Source organism: Atractosteus spatula (genome assembly GCF_055471065.1).
Source record: "Atractosteus spatula isolate fAtrSpa1 chromosome 10 unlocalized genomic scaffold, fAtrSpa1.hap1 SUPER_10_unloc_8, whole genome shotgun sequence".
NCBI lineage: Eukaryota > Metazoa > Chordata > Actinopteri > Semionotiformes > Lepisosteidae > Atractosteus > Atractosteus spatula.
Window position 1 is genome coordinate 70,043 of NW_028296628.1, and position 8,430 is coordinate 78,472.

At 41.7% G+C, this 8,430-nt stretch overlaps 2 non-coding genes across 2 annotated transcripts; both read right to left on the reverse strand.

Moving 5' to 3' along the window:
• Positions 1–5,276: 5,276 nt before the first annotated feature.
• trnal-aag (transfer RNA leucine (anticodon AAG)) lies at positions 5,277–5,358 on the reverse strand. Its single transcript has one exon. It is a non-coding gene; the product is annotated as a tRNA-Leu (tRNA).
• Positions 5,359–8,127: 2,769 nt separating this feature from the next.
• On the reverse strand, positions 8,128–8,209 carry trnal-aag (transfer RNA leucine (anticodon AAG)). The gene has a single exon. It is a non-coding gene; the product is annotated as a tRNA-Leu (tRNA).
• Positions 8,210–8,430: the final 221 nt, after the last annotated feature.

The window sequence follows — 8,430 nt, forward strand, 5'->3', positions numbered from 1 at the left end:
ACAATACAAATACTTTCTTTCTGTATGTGTTTATTTTGCAGTTTGAGTCTATGGCATTCCTTTGGGGGTCCATACTCCAAGGCATGACTTTTTTATGTATAAACATCAGTATTTACTGCTATTAATTACTGTACGATTTATAGTTGAAATCTGAGCCTAGATATAAAGTTAGATATAAAGTTAAAATCTCGACAAAGCAATGTAGGAAATACAGAGAAAATAAATCCTTTCTGACATCTAAAATCAGTTTCGATCAAGGTCTCTAAAACGAACAAGAAAAAGAAGATTTTCGGAGGGCAATTACGCTGTGTTTATATAGAATAAGTGATTTATGAGCAATCTAATTTCTTGTTCGTTTAAAACAGTGAAATGTCAGCTGCAAAAGATCACACCAGAAACAGCACTCTCTCTGCCTGTCATAGACGTTCAGGAAAGGCTGAATGAAGTCATGTCAAGTACAATAATTCGGAGATCAACAATAACAGTTGTAGGACAGTATATAAGGAGGATAAGGATTTTGAAGTTGACTCGAAATCTGATAGGTAACCAGTGCAAGGACTTGAAAACAGGTGTAATGCATCCCTGATAGGATTCTTGCTGTCATATTCTGAACATATTGAAGATTGCTCAGTGTGGATTTAATTTCCCCAGTGAACAGGATGTGCATTTATTAATTCTAGAAAAAAAGCCTTTCTTGATTTCTCTAGTTCTTAGTTTCTCTAGTTCCCTTTAAAATAAACTATTATTCCACAATGCAGAGTATTACATGCCCAGTATTTACACATGATATTTGTGATTTAAAGAAATTAACACAAGCAGCTTTTGGAGATTTAAGTGTTGACTGAGTTATTGCAGGATAAAAGACTAGAGATGTTGGCAAGAAGAAGATAGTTTGGGGAAAGCTGAGGAATACACTTATAACAAGAACACTTCCTAATGGGGTTAGGCATACTTTTGATGAAGATGATGAAGTTAACAGACTATATGTTTACATAGATACTGAAATAAGGATTGTATTTTAGATTATGTGTAGTTGCTGGCATTGAACTGTGTGTTGGATGCACATGAATTGAAGGAATGGGCAAACATAGCTGATGCGGATCCACAGAGCCAGCATATTAAGATGTTTATAATTAGAGGCAATTTGTTTAAATAACTAGGTATGGATACTGATGTGCAAGAGAGGTGGAAAGGCTGTTTCCTTAAGCCAGCAGTATAAAATGTTTTATTCTCAGTGAGATGCTGCCATTTCATAGTGGGTTTCTAACACTGTGTATAGTTCCATCCACACAGTGCCTTTACTTCCATTTCTAATCTCTTTATCCAGTACAGAGGATTTGGAGCCTATCTCAGTAAGCAACGGACACAAGGCAGAATACACCCTGGACATAGCGCCAGTCCATCACAGGACAGACATACACAAACACACACACACCAGGGCCAGTTTTCCCATAAACCAATTAACTTACCAGTATGTTTTGGAGTGCGAGAGGGAGTCATATCACACATATGGAGAAAAACCATGTAACCCAGAGAACATGTAAACCCCACACACACAGGATGGCAGGAATTGAACCTAGGACCCCAGTGCTGCAAGATAGCAATGCTAACCACTTTGCCACCATTATAAATGGATAGATATCTTAGTTATCATTCTAGTTCACAGGTTTGGATGCATAATTTAATTTTGAAAGCCACTGAGACATCAGGTACTACTGTTGTATTTATGAAAAAGAAACAAAACAAAAAACATACTAACAACTGTGCCATCCTACTCCTTAGTTAATACATTTTATTATTCATAAACAGTTAACATTGTTAGCAAAATATTTTGAATTATATTTAACCCTATTTTTTCTTTAGTTTTGTATTTAACTTATTATATGATAGTCAGACTTAATGTATATTTGAACAATGAAAATATATTTTTACAAGATTTTACATTAAGCACTTAAAATTAATATGGTTAATAATAGTAAACTGTAACATGCTGTAACAAGATCGGTTAAACTGCGAAGAAAATGCTTTCAGAGAAAATGTTTCAGGTGTGAAGAACATAGATCTCCAATGCAATTTCAATCAAACCTGTTCCCACACACCCTGCCCCCACTACCATTAGAATATACACAAAGCACTCACATCTTTCGAGCTAATGATCAGGTGACCCAAGAGAGAGCGAGAGAAACACCAAGGGGTGCGGAACCAGGGAACCATTTACATGGAAAACGGGCGATCTCCCCAGACTGTCCGCCCGTTTCACTGTTACCTGGATACCTCTTTATTTAGAACTCACTAACACTGATTTTTAGTTTAGAAGGATTCAAGTAGGGTTTTAGATGAAAGGCAGCGACCTTAATCAAGCCCAAATCACAATTGAACCCATTCAGAGCCTACATTACATTTTAGCGTTTCATTCTGAGCAGAAGACCCTCACACCTGAAGAAGGGGGAGGTGTTTTTCGCTGGAAATCTCGCCTGCTTCTACTTTACAACCGGAGTGCTGGCTGTGACGAATTAAACCGGTATTACAGGTTTCAATCACAGACCATGTGACATGGGAGTCAGGAAACTAACACACAGCGCCACCGGATTTGATAACGCTATAAAAACGCTATAAAATAATGTGACTTGGCACAGAACAAGTTTACAGCACAGTACAATAATAAATGCTGACCATGACTTTAGAAGCATAAATTGCCTTACACTCAATTTAAACACAAGCTGTCTTTAGCCCTCTAAGCTGGTTCATACAGAAATGTAGAGATCCAGGCTCAGAACACACAGCTTCATTAGTGAATACATATGCAGGACAACTAGAGAAGATGTTTTACAGAGGATGGATTTTTAGAAACATCCCATCAGTGACATCACTGAAGTCAACTCCTAGGTACTGTAACTGTCGTGTGGATAGTTTCACAAGAATCAGACAAAGGTTTAAGCATCGCTTGTTCTAGATAAAACTGCAAAAAAAAAACAACAACCCATAATGTACTTCTTTGCGGCTCTGTTTGCCCAAATCATATATTCACAACGTGAAATCTAGAAAATAATATTACGTAACCAAAATCCGCAATATGGAAACAGAACCTGTGTAATTGTTGATAGATGATGTACTCGTAACATTTTTTCAAGACGAGCTACAACATTTAAAAAATGACTTGTATGTACTTGATATCTCTAATCAATCCACGGGTCCCAGCACAAAACGAAACTAAAACGCATACCGTTTCGCGCTTCTTATTAGTTGCTCAAAAGTAATTTGACCGTATGAAATGCATAATATAAACCTAGAAACATATACGTGAGCAGTACTTAAGCACTGTAGTATCGGTGTTAAGACATATCTCTCAAATACTGTAAATCAAGTTAAAAATATCTCAAGACAGATTCTGGTCATAATGAAACCATGTTTCGTGTATGTTTTCTTTAAAGTACCGAGACCAGCCATATACTGTATGTTTATGTTCCAAAATTAATATCGTTTATGGCCTTCACACGCGTTGCAGTATGCTCCTATTCTTTTTATGCTCAGCTACTAAGATTTCCCTTCAGTGGTAAAATTAGATATGAATATTCAATACTTAAACGGGCACAGTTAAGACATTAAATATACATATACATACTGTATACAGTACAGTTTGCATACGGTAATATGATTATGTTCCTAAATCAATCTCTTTTATGAGCATGTGTAAGGCATGGTGAATCGATTCTCAAAAATTACTGTACTTTGCATGATTGGAAAAAAATGTGTGATTGCGAAATGCTGTGGTGTTACTTTTACAAAGACGGTCAATGAAAAAAAGAATGTGGACCAGGGCAATACTTTGAGTTAACAGCTTGTCCAAGGTCATTTATTATTAATACTATTATTAATATCTTCGTTAAAGACTTTGATGGCTACAGCTCAAACATGAGAGGTTGAGCTTTATTAGCTCCACCTTGCGGAAATTCCGGATACTATTATTTTGCTAGCGGTATTTACCGGTAACTTGCGGTATTTACCGGTAACTTGCGGTAGACTGCGTACAGCATACCTGAAAATAATGCGGTATCGCCTGCGCATTTTGAATGGCTGCATCTGTAAATGAGGCAACTTGCAAGGCGAGCAGGCTCGGTGCACACCGAACGCAGATGTCTCAGAGCAGTTGAGACGTGTCCAAGTGGCTGTCAAAGGACGGCCCTTCGCCGGCGCCGTGGCTTAGTTGGCTAAAGCGCCTGTCTAGTAAACAGGAGATCCTGGGTCCGATTCCCAGCGGTGCCTTTCTTCCTGTCTTACTGTACAGAATTTATCCTTATGGGCAAATCCCATGCCTTTTAATTCAGGTGAATGCAAGTGTTCGTTTCCTTTCTGGAACAACTTGTTTTGAAAGAAATCTATACAGCTTGCGAAAGATGAAACACAAATCTTGCTTATCAGTGAAGAAGAGGTACTCCCAGCAGGCCAGCTAATACCAGCAGTGTTTTTTTTTCACCCTAACCCAGAGAATGGAGAAAAGCGAGGCGCCTGTGGCTCTGCAGTGTAATCAGTTCGCGAGTTCGGCGGTTAGCTGAAAGAGTGGTAAATGCAGCTTGCCCCAGCCCGTTCTTATTCTTTTAAAGAGGATAAAAAATTAACTTCGCCGCCATTACTACCAGCTTTAAAAGACTGCCATGGGCACGGAAAAAAACACACTACAGATGACTTTTCTGGAACCGAAGCAGAGATTCCTTTACGAACCAACTGATAAAGTTCAGCCAGTGAATACTGTTAACAGAATGTGAAAGCACGATCAACTTTGTAACTGCAACCACAGGAAAAACAGCAAGAAGCAGGCTCCATTCCCCATTTAGATCTGTCGTGCGAGGCATGCTTCTTGAACGCATGAAGTAAATGCCACGATCGCTTTTGAACTTGGACAAAGTACTTCCAAAGGAGCGCTATGCGCAAAGATTTAACAAGCTCAACCCCCGCCAACGATTCGGTGTGAAGAAGCAGAACATTCAATTTTCACAGACAGAAGCGGCACACCAGCACAGCCAACATTAAAACGGAGGGCACACTACGATTTGCATTGACACAAAAGTGATCTGGGCAGACGTCGTTCCCTGCATAACGCAAAAAGTGGCAAAGCGCTTTTGGGGTGAGAGGACGCAAGAGGGTTTTGGTTTTGTGCCTTGATGTCAAGCTGAGAAAGTATCTTTAAACACTTTGCTTAGTTTCTCGAGAGACTGCCAAAAGGCAGTTCCCTCCCTTTCGTCTGAAGTCAGCTGAAAAGGGGTCGCAACAGAAGCACCTGGCAGCAGTGGGATTCGAACCCACGCCCCCAAAGAGACTGGAGCCTTAATCCAGCGCCTTAGACCGCTCGGCCACGCTACCCGCTGTGCGATGTCTCTTTGTCTCATTACTTGCTCGGAGGAGGTCGGGTGGGTTTTGCTCTTGTCACCCGACTTAGTGGCGTTATGACCGTTGAACCGACTGCACCTGCTTTTTCTGAGATGCTTCCCCTCTCATGGTGAGATCTCGACTTCTTTAACACCTCTGGATAAAGATCTTCTGTGGAGCAGGTTTCAGACCTCTGCGTACAGCACCCTTGATGTCATTTTATTTTTACAGCAGCCGCATCCGGAAAGTTGTGTCTTTTACGTTTTATTTGAACAACAAAACTACATACAATACAAACAAGAGCACATATAACGTATGAAGAAAATCATCAGGGGAACATGCTATAATACAATTACACTTTATGAAAAACGATTACACAAGGTAAATAAAGATAAGGTCCGCACAGCTTGTTCTTACATTTCGAAAGAGTCCGTAAATACCCCTTTACGTCTATTTTGAACTGTTCAAACGTAGGACTCTTCCCAGACCATTTCACTTTATACCACATTCCTAAACGAGGATGCATCTCCTGTTTTAGAACTATTTTGGCCATGTGGCTTATACAACACACCCACAGTATTCAAATGGTGGACTGCAGATCTGTGCTATAGTTCAGTCGAATTCAAAGGATCCAGCAATCGTACTGGATTTGACTGGGATTCTGAAATGTCTCTTGCAAAAGTATTCGGGTTTGCTTGAACCTTTGATAAAAAAAGTGATCTGATCTGAAACTACCCAGCTTACAATCTCTGAGGTAGTTGTCACTAAACTCGGACGTGATGTGGCACACATGTGCCGTGTGCCTTTACTTTTGTAAAAAACTGGTATCGGGAAAAGTTTCTTAATATTTCTTTTGATTAGCATGCAAGAAAATGTGATCATTACCTATGGAATTTCCCGCCAGCGTGGAGCTTGAATTCACAACCTTGAGATTCAGTGTTCAAGAGTCACAGAAGAGGTCGGCCTGGTCTTCAGTTTGCCAACGATAAGCTCCGGCAGTGCTCCTCTGTAAAGCAGATTGTTCGGATCGGTTATGTGGGACGGCACTTCGATACTAAGATCGTTTGCAGCACACGCATTGTTTCCCCCCTTCACGCAAAAAACATAGACGAAGGAAGCTCTCTTCTCTTGGGCTGCTGACTCCCTGATTTAAAGCGCTCTGGGTGCCAGCTAAGTCTCTAACAAGCACACTATAAAGACAGGAATTACACTTTGCTCACGTCACGCATGGAATGGCGAGGCTACTTGTTCCAATATTATCTAGTCACACCTCATATGGTGCCGATTCCTGGATTTCATTTAAGAAAGAGCACTGCAAACACCGTAAACAGTGCAAAACGTGTGATGAAAGAAGTCTTTTCCCCCCTTTGTCTAAAGCAGAACACAGCGGAGTCATGCCGAGGGTTGTGAGATCAAGATTTCAGTGGAGCACTGTCGTCTACGTCTTTAGCTACATGAGTTGGACATCCTCTTGTACACGGAAAGCAGATTGAGATCCTCTGACATGAAAAGTGCCAGATAAAAGCCATTTCTCATCCTTTCTCTTAGTGGTGGAGCTATCGCATGTAAATGAAGCAACTTGCAAGGCGAGCAGGCTCGGTGCACACCGAACGCAGATGTCTCAGAGCAGTTGAGACGTGTCCAAGTGGCCGTCAAAGGACGGCCCTTTGCCGGCGCCGTGGCTTAGTTGGCTAAAGCGCCTGTCTAGTAAACAGGAGATCCTGGGTCCGATTCCCAGCGGTGCCTTTCTTCCTGTCTTACTGTACAGAATTTATCCTTACGGGCAAATCCCATGCCTTTTAATTGAGGTGAATGCAAGTGTTCGTTTCCTTTCTGGAACAACTTGTTTTGAAAGAAATCTATACAGCTTGCGAAAGATGAAACACAAATCTTGCTTATCAGTGAAGAAGAGGTACTCCCAGCAGGCCAGCTAATACCAGCAGTGTTTTTTTTTCACCCTAACCCAGAGAATGGAGAAAAGCGAGGCGCCTGTGGCTCTGCAGTGTAATCAGTTCGCGAGTTCGGCGTTTAGCTGAAAGAGTGGTAAATGCAGCTCGCCCCAGCCCGTCCTTATTCTTTTAAAGAGGATAAAAAATTAACTTCGCCACCATTACTACCAGCTCTAAAAGACTGCCATGGGCACGGAAAAAAACACACTACAGATGACTTTTCTGGAACCGAAGCAGAGATTCCTTTTCGAACCAACTGATAAAGCTCAGCCAGTGAATACTGTTAACAGAATGTGAAAGCACGATCAACTTTGTAACTGCAACCACAGGAAAAACAGCAAGAAGCAGGCTCCATTCCCCATTTAAATCTGTCGTGCGAGGCATGCTTCTTGAACGCATGAAGTAAATGCCACGATCGCTTTTGAACTTGGACAAAGTACTTCCAAAGGAGCGCTATGCGCAAAGATTTAACAAGCTCAACCCCCGCCAACGATTCGGTGTGAAGAAGCAGAACATTCAATTTTCACAGACAGAAGCGGCACGCCAGCACAGCCAACATTAAAACGGAGGGCACACTACGATTTGCATTGACACAAAAGTGATCTGGGCAGACGTTGTTCCCTGCATAACACAAAAAGTGGCAAAGCGCTTTTGGGGTGAGAGGACGCAAGAACGTTTTTGTTTTGTGCCTTGATGTCAAGCTGAGAAAGTATCTTTAAACACGAGAAAAGCTTAGTTTCTCGAGAGACTGCCAAAAAGCAGTTCCCTCCCTTTCATCTGAAGTCAGCTGAAAGGGGGTCCTGACAGAAGCACCTGGCAGCGGTGGGATTCGAACCCACGCCTCCGAAGAGACTGGAACCTTAATCCAGCGCCTTTGACCGCTCGGCCACGCTACCCGCTGTGCGCTGTCTCTTTGTCTCATTACTTGCTCGGAGGAGGTCGGGTGGGTTTTGCTCTTGTCACCCGACTTAGTGGCGTTATGACCGTGGAACCGACTGCACCTGCTTTTTCTGAGATGCTTCCCCTCTCATGGTGAGATCTCGACTTCTTTAACACCTCTGGATAAAGATCTTCTGTGGAGCAGGTTTCAGACCTCTGCGTACAGCACCCTTGATGT